The 20826-nt window shown below is 35.8% G+C and overlaps 1 protein-coding gene across 4 annotated transcripts in view; it reads right to left on the reverse strand.

Annotated features, from left to right (window-relative positions):
• BICD1 (BICD cargo adaptor 1) overlaps positions 1–20826 on the reverse strand; it is a 226328-nt gene that overhangs the window by 13448 nt on the left and 192054 nt on the right. The gene's annotated exons all lie outside the window — the stretch shown is intronic.

Raw genomic sequence — 20826 nt, forward strand, 5'->3', positions numbered from 1 at the left:
AATCTTAGAATTAGAGTAATTCGAGTATTTACATGGTTTAAAATTTTTTCATATCTCACTTACATTAGAAATGATTTTTTTGTTAATGCAGTTTTAGATTATTATTCATTCAAAATATGCTCTGTGATAAAATTTAGAAAGCAGGTGAGCAGGACTATGGTGCACTCCCTTAATGAATTGTTTAATAAGTGGTAGATATTCCTTATATTTGTAGTGAATACCACATTTTTCTCCTTTAGAAGTAAAATCATCTCTGGGCTAATTATCATTTTGTACTTATAATTTGTAAGCACTTAGCTAAGTGTTATCTTTGAAGGATAAAAAGCAAATTCTACAGCTAAGATGGTGACAGATGAAAAAAGTAAAATTAGAAAAATATCATATTGCTCTGACTCAATTGTCTTCTAAATCTCTCTTCTCAGGTTAACAGCCCTCCAATTACATATACATCTAACTCAGCTGAGCAGGATGTGTATTAACATGTTTTTTGTAAAATGAAAGGGGTGAGTTAGGAGTTTGGGGAAGTCCCTCCCAGTTCTGGGATGCTGTAGGCTCTACATAATCTCACCTGCTCTTTCTAGAATCTACTCTGAGGTAGACTAACTCTTAAAGGAGCATGGACTCATCTCATCATTTTTGAGGGCGTAAAAGATGACAATTATGTGACTCAAGCAGGATGCGTTAAAGAAACTGCAGCAGCCACTGCTGTCATCTAGGCCACCAGAACTCATTTCAACCATTCAACAATCAAGTTATTAAACTCCTTGGATGTGTTCAAAACTGCTAGGCATTGGGGACAAAGGGAAAACAGAGAAGATAGGTCCCTGGCCAATTGGATAAGACAAGCATATTCAACCAGCAATTATAATGAAGTGTCACAATGATGATGGTGGTGATGATGATGGTGATGATAATAGCACCTAACACTTGTTTATTATAGCTTACCATGTGCCAGGCACTGTGTAGGCACTTAACCTGTATGCTCTTCTGCAGCCCTGTTTTATTCATTGCAGTTGATGGATGAGGAAAGAGGACTTAGGTTAAGTAACTAGCCAGAGTCCACTAAGAGATGGATCTGAATTTGAATCCAGGATTGTATGACCCAAAGGTTGGATTGAATTTACAGACATATCACTACATTGCTTTCCAAGATAGGGAAATGTAGGGATCACAGGGCAGAAACACTTAACTAAATCTAAGGGGTCAGGGGACGCTTCCTGGAGGTTGTAAGATCTAGGCTAATGCCAGAAAAACAAGTTAGCTAAAGAACTTCTTGGCAACTATAAAGAGTTTATGGTCTCTACTAATAGGAATAAAATATTTCATCATAAAATTAAAGTTTTTAAAAATGCTCAGAACTGAATTAGATAACACTGTACATTCATAAGGTTACAGGCCTGAGAAGTGTCAGAGCATACCCAAGATATTGTTAGTGCCTCAAGGGTAGATGAATAAGGGATATATATATATTTTTTTAAATTTATGATAGTCACACAGGGAGAGAGAGGCAGAGACATAGGCAGAGGGAGAAGCAGGCTCCATGCACCAGGAGCCCGACGTGGGATTCGATCCTGGGTCTCCAGGATCGCGCCCTGGGCCAAAGGCAGGCGCCAAACTGCTGCGCCACCCAGGGATCCCTGAATAAGGGATATTATAGCTTAAAGCATCTTAGGTCTATATTGACCTACACAGGAAGAGCACCCATGTACGGCACTCCTCCATGAACAAGAGACCATTTGAAAGGAAGGTTAAAAAAAAAGGGAAGAGAAAGAAGGAAGGAAATTATTTGCTGAATCAACATGATTTAATTTCTCTTAGGAACTTTATCTATTTTAAGCCTTAGCAACACTCCAGAGGTATTATTTTCATTGTTCCTACCATAAGAAAATAAATAATTGATATATGGGACTATACCAAAATCTTATATACTCTGAGGCTATTTTTCCCCCTTTAACATTTTTCATGGCAACAGAAACAAATACTGAACTGGCATCATAGTAGGTGCTCCACAAACATTCTTTGATTAAATTAATACACGATCATCATGTATATTAACTCACCCATGGTCACACAGCTAGGAAGTGGCACAGCAGGGATTTAAGGTCAGACTTTTCTGATGCTGAGGCCTGTTTTCTACTCACTACTCTGGCTGGCTCTCAAATCGATACCAGCTACCTCTAGAAAATATCAGGGTCATAGAGTCAAAGAAACATAAATAAGAACGTCACCAGGCAGTTAAGATAGTAATTTGAAGGCAACCAATTACTTCAAAAACACAAAACAGGGTAAAAGGTGCAAGAATGGGGATGATATTCAATTTCTATAAATTGACGAATAAGGAGAGAAAGTCTGATTATAGGGTTTTCCCCTCAGGCTTCTACTACTTCTAACTTCCTACTGCAGTTTAGAAAATGAACCAATTTTCTAAAAGTCACTGCCTTACAAAGTCTCATGAGCCCACTGGTGGCCGTTTGGGAAGGGAGGGAGAACCTCATGTGGAAAGAGGCAGGGAACCCCTCTGTGCTTGGGTTCCACACCGGGCTCAGCTGCAGTACTGAGAGGTGGGTGAAAGCTGATCTGTGGAGACCATACCCGGCAGTTGTGTGGCTGTGCGGACGGCTTCCTTGGTACCCAGATGCTCTGTGGGAAGTCGAGCGGTGGCTCTCTGTGGCAAACAGTCTCCTAAAGAATAGTCAGCACCTCAGCCCCTGGTTTTCCAGACCTGACAACTAATGCATCCCCACCATTTCATGAGCATCCCTACCTTCCCTCATGACCACAAACCCCCCAGGTGTTACACACTTCCTATGAAAACCCTCTTTGTCACCCGAGTTTTCCTCAGGCCAAATAATGTAAGTTCTTCTTCACAGGACACATTTTCAACTTGACTCACTCTCCTTCTTGCTCTTTGAGCATGTTCCATTGTGTGCAACAATCTTCTAAAAATGAGGGGTTTCAAAAGGAAATCATGTGGGATAAGAGGTGACTAGTGGAGTAGAGTGGCAATCTTGCCTCATTTGAGATACCCTCATTCTATTAAAAGAGCAGAAGCCTGCATGGCAATTTTTTTTTTTTTGGCAGCCATGTCACACTGCTGTTTCATATGACTTACTTTGCCTACAGATGGTGCTATCAAGTTATGCTTCCTCCATCCTGTACTTGGGCTGTCTGGAATCCCAGTGCAATATTTTAAAAAGGTTTATTTATTTAAGCAATGTCTATACCCAAAGTGGAACTTGAACTCATGACCCTGAGATCAAAAGTGGCACGCTCCTCTGACTGAGCCAGCCAGGCACCTCTCATATACTTTTATGTTTATCTCTAGTAAATCTCACCTTTTCCTACCTGATGCCTCTTTTAGATCCTATTCTATAATCTAGCATATTAACTTCCCCTCCCTCTTTTTTCTCCTTTAAATCAGAAAATGTGATAATCACGACCTTAATATCTTCATCTAAGATTAGTAGCCAATAACAGGGTCGGGCTAAGTAGAGACCATATTTCATAAATATCCATCTATGAATTTGGGTCCTTTGAAGATGTCATTCAACAAGTTACGGACCCAAACAATTACATCATCATCTAGAATTTTCTCTATTTGTCTAAAAAATATTGTAAAATACCTGGCTCGTTGTTTGCCAAAATTCAGGTATATTATGTTACCACTTTCCCTGATCTTATGAGATGAAGAATGAAAATAAGTTTAGCATAAATCATTCTTGATGAGCTCATGCTGGGTGTTAGTAATCCCTATTCTATACTGAGCATATGAAACACATTCACTTCCAGAAATTTGCCTAGGATTAGCCTCAAGGTTGTTGGTCCACGGATTAGAGAAACATCTTTCTTTTCCTCTGTATAAAAACTCTATTTCCATATTTCTTCCTCTGACCCACATAGGAATTCACCTTCTCACTTCCATATTCTATTTATCCCTGGGCACCTTTTCCTCTGTCTTTCATAAGGCCATGATTTTTTTTAGCACCTTTCCTTCAACAAAAGTGGGGAGGAAAGGCATGTGTGTTTTCCTTTCTTTCCCTTCTCATTTAAAAATGGCAACTCACACACTTCAAAAATTGGTGGGAAAAATGAAAATTCATGATACAAACAGCAAACATGCCTCTTGGTGAGACAGTTAATATCTTTGTTAAGTTGGTATACTATTTCCAAGACTGTTAAAGAAAATTTCAGTAATTAAATTTGCCCACTTAAACAATTGCTGTCATAAAATGACATTGCTGTTATTTTTCAAATAGATATCACTTTGGAACAAATATGTTATGTAGTTGGAGTAAATGGTCCATATTCACTAAGGACCTTTCAATGAGGACAAATGATTAACAGTAGAAAAGCAAGAATGTTTAATGATCAAAGTTATTAAACAGAAGGTGACAGAAATAGTTAGTTCTAAAATAACTCCCTAGTGAATGATCAAAGTATAGAGACATTCTCATTTGTGTCCTTATGGGAGATAAAAGGATATCCCTCTTTCTACTTTCTGCACACCTGGCCATATCTTCCAAACTATTCATTAATTGGGATTCGGGCAATGACAGAAAAGGAAGAATAGGAATAGGAATAGGAAGAATAGGAATGCTCAAAGAAGAGGAAAGGATGAGAAATAATGGTAACATGTAATATTTGTCAAGTGTTTTATCTATGCAGATATTAGGCTAACACTTTATATGCAATGGCTCTTTAATCTTATAGAGAAGGTTTTTATATTTATTTTAGAAATGAGAAACTAGACCTAAAGAGGTTAAGGAGTTTGCATATGGTCACCTTCTGCATGATTTTTATAGTGAACAAAAGTTTTTTAGTGCTCACAAAATTCAACAGAGTTTGGTTGTCATAATCCTCATCTTAGAGATCAGGACACTGAGAATCAGAACGGTTAAGTGATTTTCTTAGGGCCCCTGGAGAGAGTGGCAGATGAGAACACGAGCCCAATGGAATGCCCCATGGAGCCTGTAATGGACTAAATTGTGTTACCCCAAATTCATACATTGGAAACTCTACCACTACCATTACCACTACCTTTTGAGTTTCTTCTCAAAAGAAACTACTTTTGGAGATAGGATCTTTATTTTTTTTAAGATTTTTTATTTATTTATTCATGAGAGACACACACAGAGAGGCAGAGACACAGGCAGAGGGAGAAGCAGGCTCCATGCAGGAAGCCCAATGAGGGACTCGATCCTGGGTCTCCAGGATCATGCCCTGGGCTGCAGGCAGCGCTAAACTGCTGAGCCACCTGGGCTGCCAGAGATAGGATCTTCAAAGAGGTAATTAAGTGAAAGTGCTACTGTCAGGATGAGTCCTTATCTAGTCTGATTGGTAGCCTTATGAGCAGAGGGGATTGGAAGGTTTAGAACACAGAGACACCAGGGATGGCCTCACACAGGCCATGTGGGGACTCATGGAGAAGGTGGCCATCTACACACCAGGGGGAGAGGCTTCAGGAGAAATTAAACCTGCCCAAACTTGATCTTGGACTTCTAGCTTCCAGAATTGTGATTAAATACATGTAGATTGTTTAAGCCTCTCAGGCTATGGTCTTTTGCTATGGTAGCCCTTGCAAACTAATATGGAGCCTTTGTACTTGCTCCAAAGTGGAAGCAATTATCACCCCGCCTCTTACCTCTTACCCTGCCAATAGTACCTTGTTAGTCTAAGTAATCTGAGAACAGCCAAAGTTCTCTTATATTTTTCTAAACTCTGAACAGTCTAAGGGTTGGGACAAATACATACATTTTAATTCAAAAGGCCAGAAGCACAAATTCTAAGTTAAAATCTGTACTCAAATTTCAGCAGACTTTCTTCATAGCAAAAAGCATTTTAGAAATGAGTGTTCAATTCAGTGGTACTGGGCAAAACTAAACTGATGATAGGATGTGATATTTGAGTAACTGATAGAAAAATACAAATTTCTAGGCACTGTGCACTGAAGTGGAGACAGAAAAATCACATAAATATTAAAGAAAAGCCTTCCAAACTCGGGAATTCTGGATATTTGCGGATAGTTGCACAAAGGTGCTCCCCATAATTAGTTACTGACATACTTAGGGATGCACCCAGGTCTTAAGTGAGGGCTTTACACAACAATCCTTGGGAATGGATAATGGATATATCACAATTTTCTTCCATCTGCCAACGATGTAGAAATTCTCTGTGGTCTCCTTGTCTTCCTCCTCATTCCTATTCCCTTTCCCCTGTGCTCTTCAACTTTCCTCCATTTCAGCATGAGATTTAGAGTCCATTGTAGATAGACCTTTGTAGTTTAGATCCCTGCTCCATCAAACAGTAGCTGAGGGACACCAAAAAAGTGACTTAACTGTTCTGAGCCTCAGTTTTTCTGTTAAGTGAGGACATTACATACCACTTTGCAGACAAGGTGAGAGAATGTCTGTGAAAGCATGCAGCCAAGGATCCGCTGACAGGAACTAGTCATTGATTACACAAGAGGGACCAAGGGGAGGAGTCAAGGTGACCTTGAGGTTTTCAGCTTCAAGAAACAAAGTAAATGCTATTGACAATAATGAAATTTAGAAAGCCAAGACAGACCATGTGATGAAATCATTTTGACAATGATATCTTTTTTTGCCCCTATCATTACATTCATCTGAAATGCTCTTTTCTTGGACTATTCAGAACTAATAAGTTTCATCTTTATTCCCTACCACCCAGGAGGAGGTGTCTGCTTCTCCTAAACTCCTTTAGAACTTATGGCATCTCCTTTAGCATTGTTGCATACAGCTTTGACCACTGCTGTCCTTGCAGTATATCTAATCTCCCCCATCACTCTATGTGGTTTAGGAATAGAAACGACCCTGCCTTATCATTCTTAAAATTCTTTGTTTTCCCACAATAGTTTGTTTATAGATGCATGTGGTGAAAAATACTGCTAATATACTGATTTCACCTTCCCTAAAGCATCTTTGGATTGATTTCTTTATTAGTACTTCATTAATGCTTTGTCTGATGGAGCCATTTGAAGAAGCAAGAGCTTACAGTTAGGCATTCCTGTCATCATAACAAACATCTTTCTAATAAAAGAAATAAGAAAGGAAATACTATCTGATAAAGGTTTTAAAACTAATTTAGTAACACTGGGTGATTAATTATTATTCTTTGTAATCTTAAGACCTTGACATATAAATCTTGAAAATAATTTTAATTGCCATTATTTAAAGTATGTCAAATAATATCAATACTGAATTATTCCTCACTAAATCTACAAAATGATTAATAGTGTGTTAGTGAATTAACAGAAAAGTTAATGGTAAGAAGCATCAAAATACATTGTCCTAATAGTAACAGCTTGAACACTTAAGGAGTCCTATGGATGCCTATACACATAAACTGAAAAAAACATACAGAGTAGAGAATTAAGGAAAAAAATAAATATTTAAAATTGAAACACTTTATAAAAAAATAAGGAAAGCATGAAATAGAAACATTGACATAAATATAAACAGTAATCAGGAAAAGTTGAAGTAGTTTTTAGAAATCTAATGATGAACTTAATGGTACATTGACACAAATAAAAATGGAGAGCTGTGAACAACTTTTAGCATTTTATAATCAAACACATAGAGTTGGCTATCTCATCCCTTTTCGCCAAACATATGACATATCCTGTTAATACATTAGTTTCTCTGAAAGCATCCAAAGATAAGACAATAGCCTTATTTCCGACTACTCAGGAGTATAATCTGCTAATTCATCTCACCAGACACTTCCGCCTTATCTTTCCATCAGTGTTTAACACAGCAAATTCCATTATAGGTTTATGCCCTTGATAGTCAGAAACAATCATTATTCATTAAAATTTTCCAAAGCACAAAGACAGGATTGTTGAAATATATAGAAAAAAAATTCAATGTAGACGATGCAAAAATATGACCTGATAACAAATCTTAAAAAAAATCTGGCTCTGCCTTTGTGCAAATGACAACGGCATACAGTATATCACATTTGGTGACAAGCATTAAAATTGTCTTCAACGATGTAGAATCAGAGTATGACTTGCGAAGAAGAAGAGGGAGCATTTTTAGACCTTTCAGTCATCATAGATAGGCAGAAACTTTCACCCAGCTTTCCATTTGCTGTCCTGATGGATATCATATGACTAGCTGATAAAACAAAGCAATATTCACAATCTATTTTTTATTTCAAACCTTGCAAAAGAGAAATATACAAATGCTCTGCAGTATAGTCAACTTTCTGCTCCTGAACAATGTACAATGAAACCAAGAGCATGTGTATAATCAACTGCCTACAGTAGAAAGACAGAAGATAAATTTGGGGGAGGGGGTGATAAAATACAGTGGCACCAAGAGGTAAAAGGACATTTTGCTGCCAGATTCTTACACCAATTAAACACCCGTTGAAAACACAGCTTTTCGTTCAGAAATGACCTTCCCAAGAACAGTGTCAGCTGGCACAGAGTTAACTCAAGGTGGCACGATGGTCTGTTCTCATTCAGCAAAGTCAATAATAGCATGGAGCGGATGAAGACCAGCTATACCTTTGAAATGTCAGAATTAATTCATCATCAAAAAGACACAAAAGAGAAATTAAGTTAAACTACAACCAAAAACCCACTAAAAATATCCATTGGAAAATATATCCCCTAAAGAAAAATATATGAGACACCACTCAGAGAAATGTGTTTGATTTTCTTATTTATATTTTTTCATCATTAAAAAAACCCAACACTAGAAAATATTCTGAGAGGTTCAGGGCATCCTCCTCTGTAAAGTGATGGATCTGAAAATTATAGGTTTTCACCAATGTCAGTTGTTTCTTGGCTTTTTTTTTTTTTTTTTTTTTTTACTTTTCTTAGAAAAGAGAAAATTCTTATGTAATCCATATTTTTTGGAGGAGACATTTCAGAGACCCCCAAACTAAACCAAGTGTTACAAAATGCACTACATCCTCACAAGCAAATTAAACCACAACTCAATGAAAGGAAAAGCAATATATTTAAATATTAAATATTTAAATAATATTTAATTTATGAATTTTTATTAAATATTTAAGTAGTACTTAAGTAATAATATTTAATATTTACAGAAGATGTTTATTCATTTTTCAAAGAAAAGAATAAGGACTTACAAAGACAAGCTTCCTAATGTAAAAGTATTTGACTTATAGAAACTTATTTGAAGCAAAGCTACTCAGGAATAATTCTATTAGAGAAAATAAGGTTCACCTGCAGGTATATAGCCAACTTACCTCTTTTTGCTTTTGATGTCAAGTAGTGCATAAAAAGAGAAAAAAATTTATGTTTAACTGATTCTATTGTCATTACATAACGGCTTATTCCATAAATACCTACTCAGAGTAAGCGACTCTTCTATCCTTTTTTTTTTTTTTTTTTTAAGGACATATGAATAGAGGTAGATCCAGGACTGCCTGGACAGCCAGAAATAGGTATTGTAAGTTGCACTAGGCAGTGTCCTCACTGGGATGTCTGTGCCAGAGTCTTGGGTGGTACCCCCTCCTACTCTAAACTTTGAATTTCAGAGCTTATGATCTAAACTGATCATAGACTGATTCTATTTGTAGCAAGATATACTCTTATGTGCAATGAAGAATTGAGAGACAAGGCTCAGGTTAGAGCAAAAAATGGACTAGATGAACAGCATCAGAGCAACAAAAAAGTCCTTGACGAGAGGAAAGTTTATCCCCTTCAACTAAAAAAAGCAACGGTTTTACATCCACCAAAAGTAGGTTTAGCTAAAATGACAGTCCTGCTCTAAATCAGTATCCTGTAAAACAAACACATATATTTTCATATAAATCTATCAAGACAAATATTTGAAATGAGAGTTGTTTAACTATTGTAAAAGTAACAATCTAATCTAGTCCATCTATGGAGAACCTTTGCGCACTAATGGAACTACATAAGAGGCCAGCTTTAAAAGCAGTCATTCAGAAAGAGATCTGATTTATGGTCTGGACACACAAAAGTGACATAACCTATACACCAAAAAAGAAAAAGAAAATCCCCAGAGTCCAGTAATGAGCAAAACTGAAACGAACTGGGCTTTCACATGTCCAGTTCCTAAAAACTTTAGGATTTGTGATATGGAGAACATATCAATGATTGTTTGTTTTTGGCTGAGAGGTGACAATTAAAGGACAGTAAAATTAAGAGTTATATGACATCTTTATGACTTTACTTTTTTAAAAAAGTAAACAATAGAAAGGAATAAAGCAACAGTTTTGAGTTGTGCTTTTCCTTTTTCCTCTTGTATCTTTCAGGCACAATACACTGGGGAAACAGCCCAGGAAAACACATGAGCATCAACAGATGACAGGGGTGTATAGAAGGGACATACAATTGTGCAAAAGGAAAACCGGTGTGGCTGGATGCTCCATTATTATGTAATGAATACAGTGCACTGTGAATCTTTTCTGGTTGATTAAGCTCTACAAGTTTAATTACTAGGTCACTTTATGTAGTCTAGGTGCAAGTGCTATGGAACTACATTTTCATTACATCATTTAAAACAAAGGAACTAATAGCAAGTGTAGCCTTTCCATGAGCATTACAACTCCCGATCATTTGCACACACTCATAGAGAACTCAGGCTGCTCCTTCAGACCCGGATCAACTTGCTCAGAGCTCAGGAGTTATTATCATGAACAAGTTCTGATAATTTGTATTCATAGAATCAGAGTCTCAGAACTGGGAGAAGTTCCTTCAGTATTTCTTCACTTTAACTATCTATATATATTGTTATTAATGTAAAGGAGAGTCTACGCTGTTAATCTCAAGATTGGCTTTGCTGGCACCTATTGTGGCTTTTTCTTACTATGTTTTTCTTAGTGTTCTTTGTAAATAGAAGATGTCGAAGTTTGGACATAACATCCCGGGAAATGCTTATGATCAGAGGGTTTGTTGTTGCTGTTTTTTTAAATAATAGAGGTTGTTATGTAGTTACAGTGAGGGCAAATAGTAGAATACAATAAGCTAGCACCAGCAGACTGGATTATGTGTAAACATAGCAGAGAAGATGCTGGTGGCCATTTCCCCCTGGCATACAATGAGGGAGAGGTCCCAGCGGAGCTGAGTACCGAAACTCTATTTTGCACCGGGGGCTTTGGGATAAAAAGGCAAGGCAATGCCAATGATAGACAGTTGTAGCACCCAACATCCACAAAGGATACAAAGATACTAAGGGTTAAGTGCTGTAGGTAAGTAATTGATGGCAGGTTGGTAGATAAAAGGTGTTCTCTGACTTGATGGTAGGGAGCATGCACAATTAGAAAGTAGTAAGAGAACACGAGCAATTTCTTAATTTAGTACTTGGTCTAGTTTGTCATTTGGGGGCAGAGCCTAGTCATTTCAGTGAGTGTGATCAGAAGCTATGATCTACAAACCAATCCTAGAAGTGTGTTTCTTTCATATTTTGTATCTCCCTATTGATATTTTTAGTGAGCTAGAAAGTGTCCTTTGGGCAGAGTCAGGAGAGGAAGGCAATTATTGGCTGGAATGTCCTGGGCCTTTTATGTGTCTCAGCCATCTGTGTCCCCTCATTACCCCTCCAGACTCAGCCACTTTCTGGGGGCCTCTATCTTCAGCACCACATGGTTGGACTCTGGTGGCCACAAGTATGACCCAACCACTTTGGCCCTGAATATGTAATTAGGTATATCAAAAAGTGATGTTTTCTTTCACTTAATGGATATCTTAGGGAAAGATTTTAGTTTTTTCCTTGAAGCATTTAATAAGAAATTTTCAATTTCCATGAATTTAATAAAATATTAATAAAACTTAAAAGACTTTAAAACTACATAGTTATACTAAAATCATCAACAAGGATTGAAAGATATTATCTAATGTAATATGTCCATTCCTTCTGCAATGTTGGTTTTCATATGGATCCCTTCAGTGATCCTTCTATCATCGCTTATTTTGCTTACAATGCTTAGGTTTTGAATATGGAATCTATTAAGAAAATTTAAGTTCTGAATAGTATACCTGACAGAGGAAGCAGTGGAAACAAAAACAAAAATTAAAAAAAAAAATAAATGAAAATGCTGACAGAATTGTGGCCATCAGATGTTCCATTAATCACTGCATTATTTATTGAGTAGCTTCAGTATGCACCATGAAATTATTTACTTAGTATTATCTTTATCTTTTCTGTTATCCTGGACAAAAGGAAAACACATGTGACCCATCTGGAAAGAGTTCTTTTGTGTTTTCTGTCTCTATATAGTATCATTAAATCCTGCCATTTAAAATTGGCAGGATGCATTATAAACATTTTCAATGTACTCTCTACTTAAAATAAATAAAACAGATTTTTTATAAGCTTGATTACACCAATTTTTTTAAAAAAATCAAGTTGTATTATTATCTTAAGAATATTTAAGACATATAGTTTCTTAGGCGTACCTAAACAATAGGAATTAAATTGTAATATTGACAAAGAGACCTAGGAACAAATAAAACAGGTGTATAAAGAAGAGTCTACAAACAATTACTATGAACCTGTTTAAAAGAGCATTGCCATCAATCAGAGACAAACAAAGCAGAATCAATCTGCAACAAAAAACATTTGGCCCAGTTTTTCATTTCAAAAGAAAACCTAAATATGTGCCATCTTAAGTCTTATTGTACAATTAGATGCTAGTGAGTAAAATTTTAGGTTTCTGTGCAGATACTATATCTAGTTAAAACCATTGGTAAGTAAATAGATCTAGAACTATACTGTCCAATACAGTAGCAACTAGTCAAATCTGGCTATTGAGCATTTGAAATATGGCTAGTTCAAACTGAGATGTATTCCACCTGTAAAATATATGCTGAGTTTCAAAGTCTAAGAAGAGCAGGACATAAAATATCTCAAGAATTGCTTCTATCAATTGCATGTTGCAATGATAATATCACGGATACACTGTGTTAAAAAATATTACTAAAATTAAGTTCATGTATTTTATTTTACTTTTCCTCATATGGCTACTGGATTAATATTACATATCTGGTTTACATTATTTTTCTACCAAATATCTCTGGTCTAAAAGGTGAAACATTCTGTGGGCCATTTTATTGTTTGGCAAGATATATTTCTATTCTATACATGAAAACATTTCAAGCTTTCATGAAGGGCTCAAGTATCTTCCTTGTTCTCCATAACGTCTGGTTAAAAGTAAACAAAAAGATGAATATTGACATAAAGAAAGCCAAGATATACTAAGTGGAAAAAAATAGCATGCATAACAATGTTTGTGGTTGTGCCAATGTTAATACATATATAATACATAGTTGTAATTATATATGTACATATTTTTATATATTTGGCTTGCACATATAGAGAATGTTTCTGGAAAGACACAAGTAGTCTGGGAGAGAGCTACTTTATATTTTTCACCCTTTGAATTTTGAACCATCATTATCTTTGAAAATATACTTAAAAATTATTTTAAAAACAGATAAAAAGGAATAAAAGAAAGTAAAAAGTAAGGAAAGCCTACATATTTATATGTAATCCTTTATTCCATACTACATTGATTCATAAACTTTGCCCTGTAAAGTGGATATTTTCTTATGATTGCCTTGATTTTTAGGTATCCATATATAAAAATAGCCAAATAAAGAAACTTCAAGATTATATTTATATATATATCTCATATTATACACACACACTGCCTAAATTAAATAATAAGAGAAGTGAGTAACTGACTTGCAAAGTTCCCAAATGCAACTCTTTGGGAGATTTTATTATATTACCTACAGTGAATCACATCTGCAAAAACACTATTTATAATCTATATATTAGAAGAACTACATGTATAGATGATAAACCACAATAAGGCCATATATTTTGAGATACAGTAGGAAATTTGGACTCATTATCAATTATCTACCAAATTGATGACCTATTATTATGTGCCAGGTACAGTGCAAGATCCTGAAGATTAGAAGATCAAGGAGCAAGGTTCCCGCCAAAAAGCTTATAGATTCATAGAGGAATGTGATTTAAGACACAATGCCTATGCCATCTGTAGTGAAGCAGAGGAGGAGGCCAGTAATTCTACCTAGGGAATATAAGGGATCAGAAAAGTCTTCATAAATTGTATGCATTTATGTACACAATGGCAAAACTGGTGTATATGATACCTAGAGGTTCAACACTTTGTAGGAGAAAATAAAAAAGGGGAAAAATCTTAAAATTCTAAAATATTTTTATATGAAATTCAGTTAATCAACTGAATGAAAACCAAAACATTTGGTTAAATTACGGAATATCAGGTATTTATCTAAACAAAGCAAACATGGAGCTATTGGGGAAAAAGGAGATACATTTTTCAGGTTTCAATTGTGTACTGTATCTGTTATCACAGAGACAGAGGGAATCTAATGAAGAGACACATCTCTCAGATGACATTCTTAACATTAAACATTCCAACTCAAGTTCATTCTATAGTAAAAGATTTCATGTAAACATGGAATTGCTCCTTGAAAAAAGACTGAAAAGCAATGTGAGGGTGTTGGACATTTCCACTGTAAAATGAATCATGACTAACCCAGCAAAAGAAAAATACTCCTGCAGCATGTATGTTACACTAAAATTTGAAAATATGAGCCAATTTCTAATTGTATATTACATTGGGCCCAGATAGAAACATGTATATTTAAACATGTGGTTGGCAATTTTCTGACTTAGTATATTTTAAAGATTTTATTTATTTATTCATGAGAGACACAGAAAGAATGGGAGAGACATAGGCAGAAGGATAAGCAGGCTCCCTGCAGGGAGTCCAATGTGGGACTCGATCCCAGGACCCCAGGATCACAATCTGAATCAAAAGCAGACGTTCAACTACTGAGCTACCCAGGCATCCCTGAATTATTTTTTATTTAATTTTTATTTTGTTTTGATACCAAACTAGCATCAGAAAATGCCCAAGCCTTCCTCTGCAGAGGAAGCTATATTAAGAGAAAATACAAGCCTAAAAGATTGCAAGTTTCAAACAGAATGCCATTCACTCCGGCTATTTCAAGAATTGAACCCTCTGGGGAATGCGGCTGGTAGGAAGTATAGTGATATGGGGAAGGGCAACTCACAAAAATGGAGAAACCCCTAGAGGAAAAAAATATATATTAGGAAAAAAAACCCACTGAGGTTGTCTGCTAGTTCAGGAAATCCACTCAAATAGCATCCATTGGGCTCCTACAAAGTGAGGGAGGATGAAGGAGATAGGCAGTTAGAGTAGATTTTGTATACGTGGGACACACTGGCTCTCAGGTATGGTTGGACTTCTCTAAATGCAGACACGTGTCAACATTAATTCCGAGTTTCCACCACCTCTCATCTGCACATTTCATAAGATTCCCTATCTACTTCTTTACTTTACATGTTGGCCACATCCAATCCATTCTCCACCTTGCTATCAGAGCAATCTAATATAATGAAAACCTGGTCTTATTCTTAAAACTGCCATCTATGTCCATGGAATAAGGTCCACTCTCACTAACCTGTCAATTTTCAAGTCCTTGTTTGTCTTTCCAGTATCATTTCCCATCATTCCCAAATCCCGCTCCAATTTCTAGTCCCCAAGATTGTGGCCTTTGCACAAGCTGACCTCTTGTAGAAGGCTCTTCTCATTACCCACTCCTGCATCCCTATTGTTTGCCAATCAAAGTCTAGTCACTTTGCATGACCAGTGCTCACATTTCTTTTGGGAGAATGCTCCTAACTACCTCGACTCCTCTGTTTATTCTGGGAACATCTATTAACATCATTACTTATTTAAAGCACAGGGATGATGATTCATTTAAATTACATGTATCAAAAGCCAAGAGAAGTGCCTGACACATAGTGGTAGCTCAATACATTCTGTTAAATTTTGATGAATGAGTGAATGAGCGAATGAGTTAGGGAAAGAAATGTGGTTTTGGTACATGCTTCAGAACACAAAATGAAATATAAAAAACAGACAAATGTCTTTTGAATGTAGTGAAATGTAAAGGCAAGTTTCACTAATGAACATGTTTGTGTCTGTTGTTGACTATACATCTAAAAGGGTGATCATGTTAACACATTTCTGTGAGCTGCTTTAAAAACTGGCAAAATTTAAAATATCACACAAAATTTTCAGATTTCAAAACAATACCATTCTCTTACACTCATTCAGTAATGGTGTGAGAGAAAGAGAGAAGTAGGGAGGGACAGCCGGAATTAAAATGATAGGGGAAAGCAAAACATCCAAAAGGAAAAGCAACTACATGGAAAACACAGGGTGAAGAGCAAATTGCTTAGGCCGTTACTTCAAGAAGAGAGTTCAAACTTGTTTTATCAAGTTTGAGATTTCTTGTATATCTTATTGCAATATTGTGATTTGTAAGAAAGATTTTATTTGGTTGTCATCCCCAGTTCTTGGCTCACAGCTCTTAAAATCCTTGGAATTTCCTAAATGTTGAAAGTGACAAAGGTGTCCTCAGTTATTTTAATAAAGTGACCTTAAGAATGGTGGCTGGTTGCCACAAGAATCAAGAGAACATGCCATGTGATTGGGCGGTTGGGATTTTTAGTCTAGTACTCAACCTCCAGGGAGGGGAGATGGGCTGAAGGTTGAATCAATCACCAATGACCAATGATTTGATCAACAATGCCTATGTAATGATACCCCCCATAAAATCCCCAAAGGACTGAGTCAGTGAATGTGTGGAAATTTGGGGAGAGTGGTGTGCTCTGGGAGAGAACATGGAACTCCAAGTTCTTTCACCATACCTTGCCCTACACTTCTCTTCCATCTGGCTGTCTCTGAGTTATATCCTTTTATAATAAGTTAGTAAACTAGTAAGTAACATATTTCTCTGAGTTCTCTGAGGTACTCCAGCAAATTAATGGAATCTGAGGAAGGGGTCATGGGAACTCTGATTCAGAGCCAGTCAGTTAGAAATATACATAACAACCTAAACTTTGGACTGGTGTCTGAAGTCAAGGAAGGGTCACTTGACCCTCTAATCTATAGCCAGTTGGTCAGAAGCACAAGGAATAACCTGAGCTTTCAACTAGAGTTTGGAAAGGAGGAGGGGCAGTCTTGTGGGTCTGACACCTAACACACGGACTCTAATGGTACTTCTGGGTAGACAGTGTCAGAATTCAGTTGAATTGTAGCACACCGGGCTGGTGTCTGAGAATTGCTTGGTATAGTGGAGAAACCTCCACACACACACACACAAACACACACACATTGCAGTTGGGTTCAGAAACCTAATTTACCTGCACAAATCATGTGGTCAAGTCTTTCCTTATAGAAATAACATCTCTTGCCTATGAATTACATGGACTCTTTTCACATATTCTGGCAGGCTGATTTTAATTATTAATAAAATGGTAAGATTTTCTTCTTTTCTTCTTCTTCTTCTTCTTCTTCTTATTATTATATAAATAATATACAACAGACATTTATATTATAAATAATATAAAACAACCAATGGTTTTATGAAGATATACTACCTGCTGCCTGATTGTAAACTCATTGATGACAACAGGGTCCTTTTTGACTCAAATTATCAAGGCTGGTAGCCATATAGGTGAGAACAATGGAGTTTGTATGCCAAGATAAGGACAAAGTTAACAACAATAAAGCCAATAAGCTAAGGACAGAAACTCTGAAATTTGGGGGGATGAGGCAGCAGAAACAGTCAAAGTCAGAAGCCAAGGCCAGAATTTTCCTCTAAAAGATTGTATTAATGTTGCAAATCAATTAGTACAAAACAATCTATTAATTCTGAAAATCAATGCCCCATTCCAGAGTTGATTCTCCTGAAATTGAGAAATTGTGGCTTAAGAAGATGGAGTTTTCTGCTGAGCATCTCATAGAAATAAAATCTATTTGAAAATATTCCTTATATATGGTAAATAATATTTTGTGTTTTGTGTTTTAAATTTTTAAGTGAGACTTAAATCTGTCATAATTCCTCAACAAAAGGATCCAAACCAAATTTAACTCTGTATTTCTACTGAAATGATTTAATTAAATTACTTCAATGTTCCTCAATAGAAAACAATCCACTTATTAGAATAATAATAATCACCTACAAAGATATATTATGGCTACATTTTAGAAAACTTAATCAGAAAACATTCTAATAAATTAACAGGGAATTGTCCTTTTAAAGATGACTATATATTGTTACTAGCTAGTAAACTTTATAATTATCAGTAACTTATATTAAATTCATGAATTAAAAATACTTTACAAATCTATTCTTTTCCATTGGTTTAAGATATTTTTTGTAGAGAATATAGGACTGGAGATATATGCCATATTTTCCTTTTCTTGGCTTATTGTACACATTTTATACAGCAAAAGCATCATAAATAATATTTAATATGCCTTACCCAATACAGTTCAGTCCACAAAAAATAATATATATTGTCAATAATACAAATATTTTTAGAAGTTATAGTTTGTTTGGTGTAGGTAATTAGTTACTTTCTATAGTAATTGATTTAATCAAAACTTTTTAGAAAATGTTGCTTGGTTGATCTAAAAATTTATTAAGAACTAATCTGGTTGGGCCTATGATACATAACTGAAAATTCCTTAGGCTGTAATAACAGTTTTACTTCCTCCCCTCTGTAGTTACTTTACCTTCAAATAAATGGTTAAAAATGTAAGGTTTATCAGCATGCTACATTGTCATTATAAGGATTTATTGGCCTAGTGATGATTCTGAATGCCATATTATTTGTATCTCTAATCTTGTATATAATAATAATTTCTAAGGCCAATGGTATTTTCTAGATATTCAAACCTAAAGAATTTAAGAGAACATAATAGTACTCTCATTCATGTATGCTAACTAGCCTTAGAGTTCTAAGATGTGTACAATGTGCAATAAGTAGTAGAAAGATTAAGAGTGTATAAAAACAGGAAAAATGTTTTACAAGACTTTTGGTACACTGATATACTCTCTTTAACAACAATATCAAAGTGGAGCACAAAACACAAAGATGTTCATAATTTTAGCCCAGTGATCTCGCTCAAGAAAAAAATGAATCGATGAGAAGTTGACTGCATGAAGATATTTCTAACAGCACGGCATAAAATAACAGAATGAATAACTATCCCAGTGGTTAACAAGAGAAGTACTGATTAATGTGGTAACATCTGAAATAAAATTTATGATACAACATCCTTTAAAAATAAAAATGGACAAGATAGTAACACAGAAAAGTTTACAATATAATCTTAATGGTTTTGACAATGTAATGACAATGATATAAATACATATTAATGTAAATAAGGATCAAATGATCATATACAAAATGAAAAATAGCTATTGTTTATTAATTTTTAGTCTGATTGCTATATCACTTTTTCAATTAAAAAACAGTAGGATTACTTACTAATCACAGGATTTCTTTTCTAGGTTCTAGTAGATAGTGCTACTAAATCCAGTTGGAACACTAAAACAACTGGTGGGTTTTACTGAAGTTAGGTGTCCTAATGAATCATAACCACTTTGGTGATTTACAGATACTTCAAGGTACTTTTCAAAGGAGTCTGAAGTAATAGGTCATAATAATGAATTATGAAAGTAAGAATGTCCAGCAGAGTTGTTGCTTTTTTCTTTTATTTCTTTTTCTTTTTGGTGTACATTTTGGCTGTTATGCTCATTATCACTACTAATTTACTCAAATATTCTTAGAATGTAGAATATGTGCTATTAATTTCCACATCACACCTTTTAATCCCAATCAGTAGGCTGATTCACGAATCAGATAAGGAAAGTATTAGAGATCCAAAGGCTGAGGTTTCCAAAAAGGAATTAAGGTAAAAACCAAAGTAAATGAGGTAGGCGATAAAATCAAGGTGAATTAAAAAACAAAATTCTGTGGCAAACTCAAAGACTATAGTAGGGTCAGAAGACAAGTGCAGCAATCTGGGTACCAGTGCTCAGGAGTGATGGGGCTGTGGAAAACTGCAAAGCTTGCCCTGTTTAAAAGCAGTAAACTCAACAGAGCTCTGACAGGTTATTGACATGCATGAGCACTGACCTCGGGCTGCCAGATATTCAGAATTATTCAAGGGAGGCCAGAAATAGATGCTCACGTGAAATCTCTGAGTTTCTAACAGTTAACAACTAACTTGAATTAGTTTTAATTTTTCATTCCCTATGACAACCAGCTGTTATGCTGCCTTTGGGCTTATTTTATTTCATGGACTTCCTGTGTGCTACCTCTGACCTAGAGTTAGCATGCAGGGATTTCTCAAAAGGCTGAACTCCATTTGCCAGAAGTTACATTTTCAACTGAAGCTCTTCATTGGAAAAAAAAAATTTTTTTTTAAGAGAAAGAAAAATGCAAAATGGTGAAGCTAAAAATAAAATGTGAGCATACTGGTAAGCATAAATCAATAAGGGCTTGCAGACTACAAGGATATCACACAAAGATGTAAATGTTTCTGAGGAGCAAAACCTTGGGAGGATTTTTCTTCTATTTTCTCTATAATCATTGAGGAGACATTCTGAGTCACTACAAAAGGAGATTAGCAACTTTTATAAAGATGGCTCCCTTTACTGAAATTACCTTAAAAACGATCAGAACAAAATGACAAAATTTGATCAGGATGGAATAGCTATGAGCTACAAATTGCATATAGGACCTGGGTGTGTGCTCTGCATTATACCTGATGCTAGGTTCCCTTGACCTATCCCGTTCCTTCCAACTCTCATTTTCCATCCTTGGCTGTTAAGAGGAAGCCCCTGGCGACTCCTACGGAATGCTTGTCTGGCCGAGTGGAGGAGAAAACAGGACGCTAAGTGTAAAGGCGTCTTGTATTTCAGGA

This window comes from Canis aureus, chromosome 25, assembly GCF_053574225.1.
Source record: "Canis aureus isolate CA01 chromosome 25, VMU_Caureus_v.1.0, whole genome shotgun sequence".
Lineage (NCBI taxonomy): Eukaryota > Metazoa > Chordata > Mammalia > Carnivora > Canidae > Canis > Canis aureus.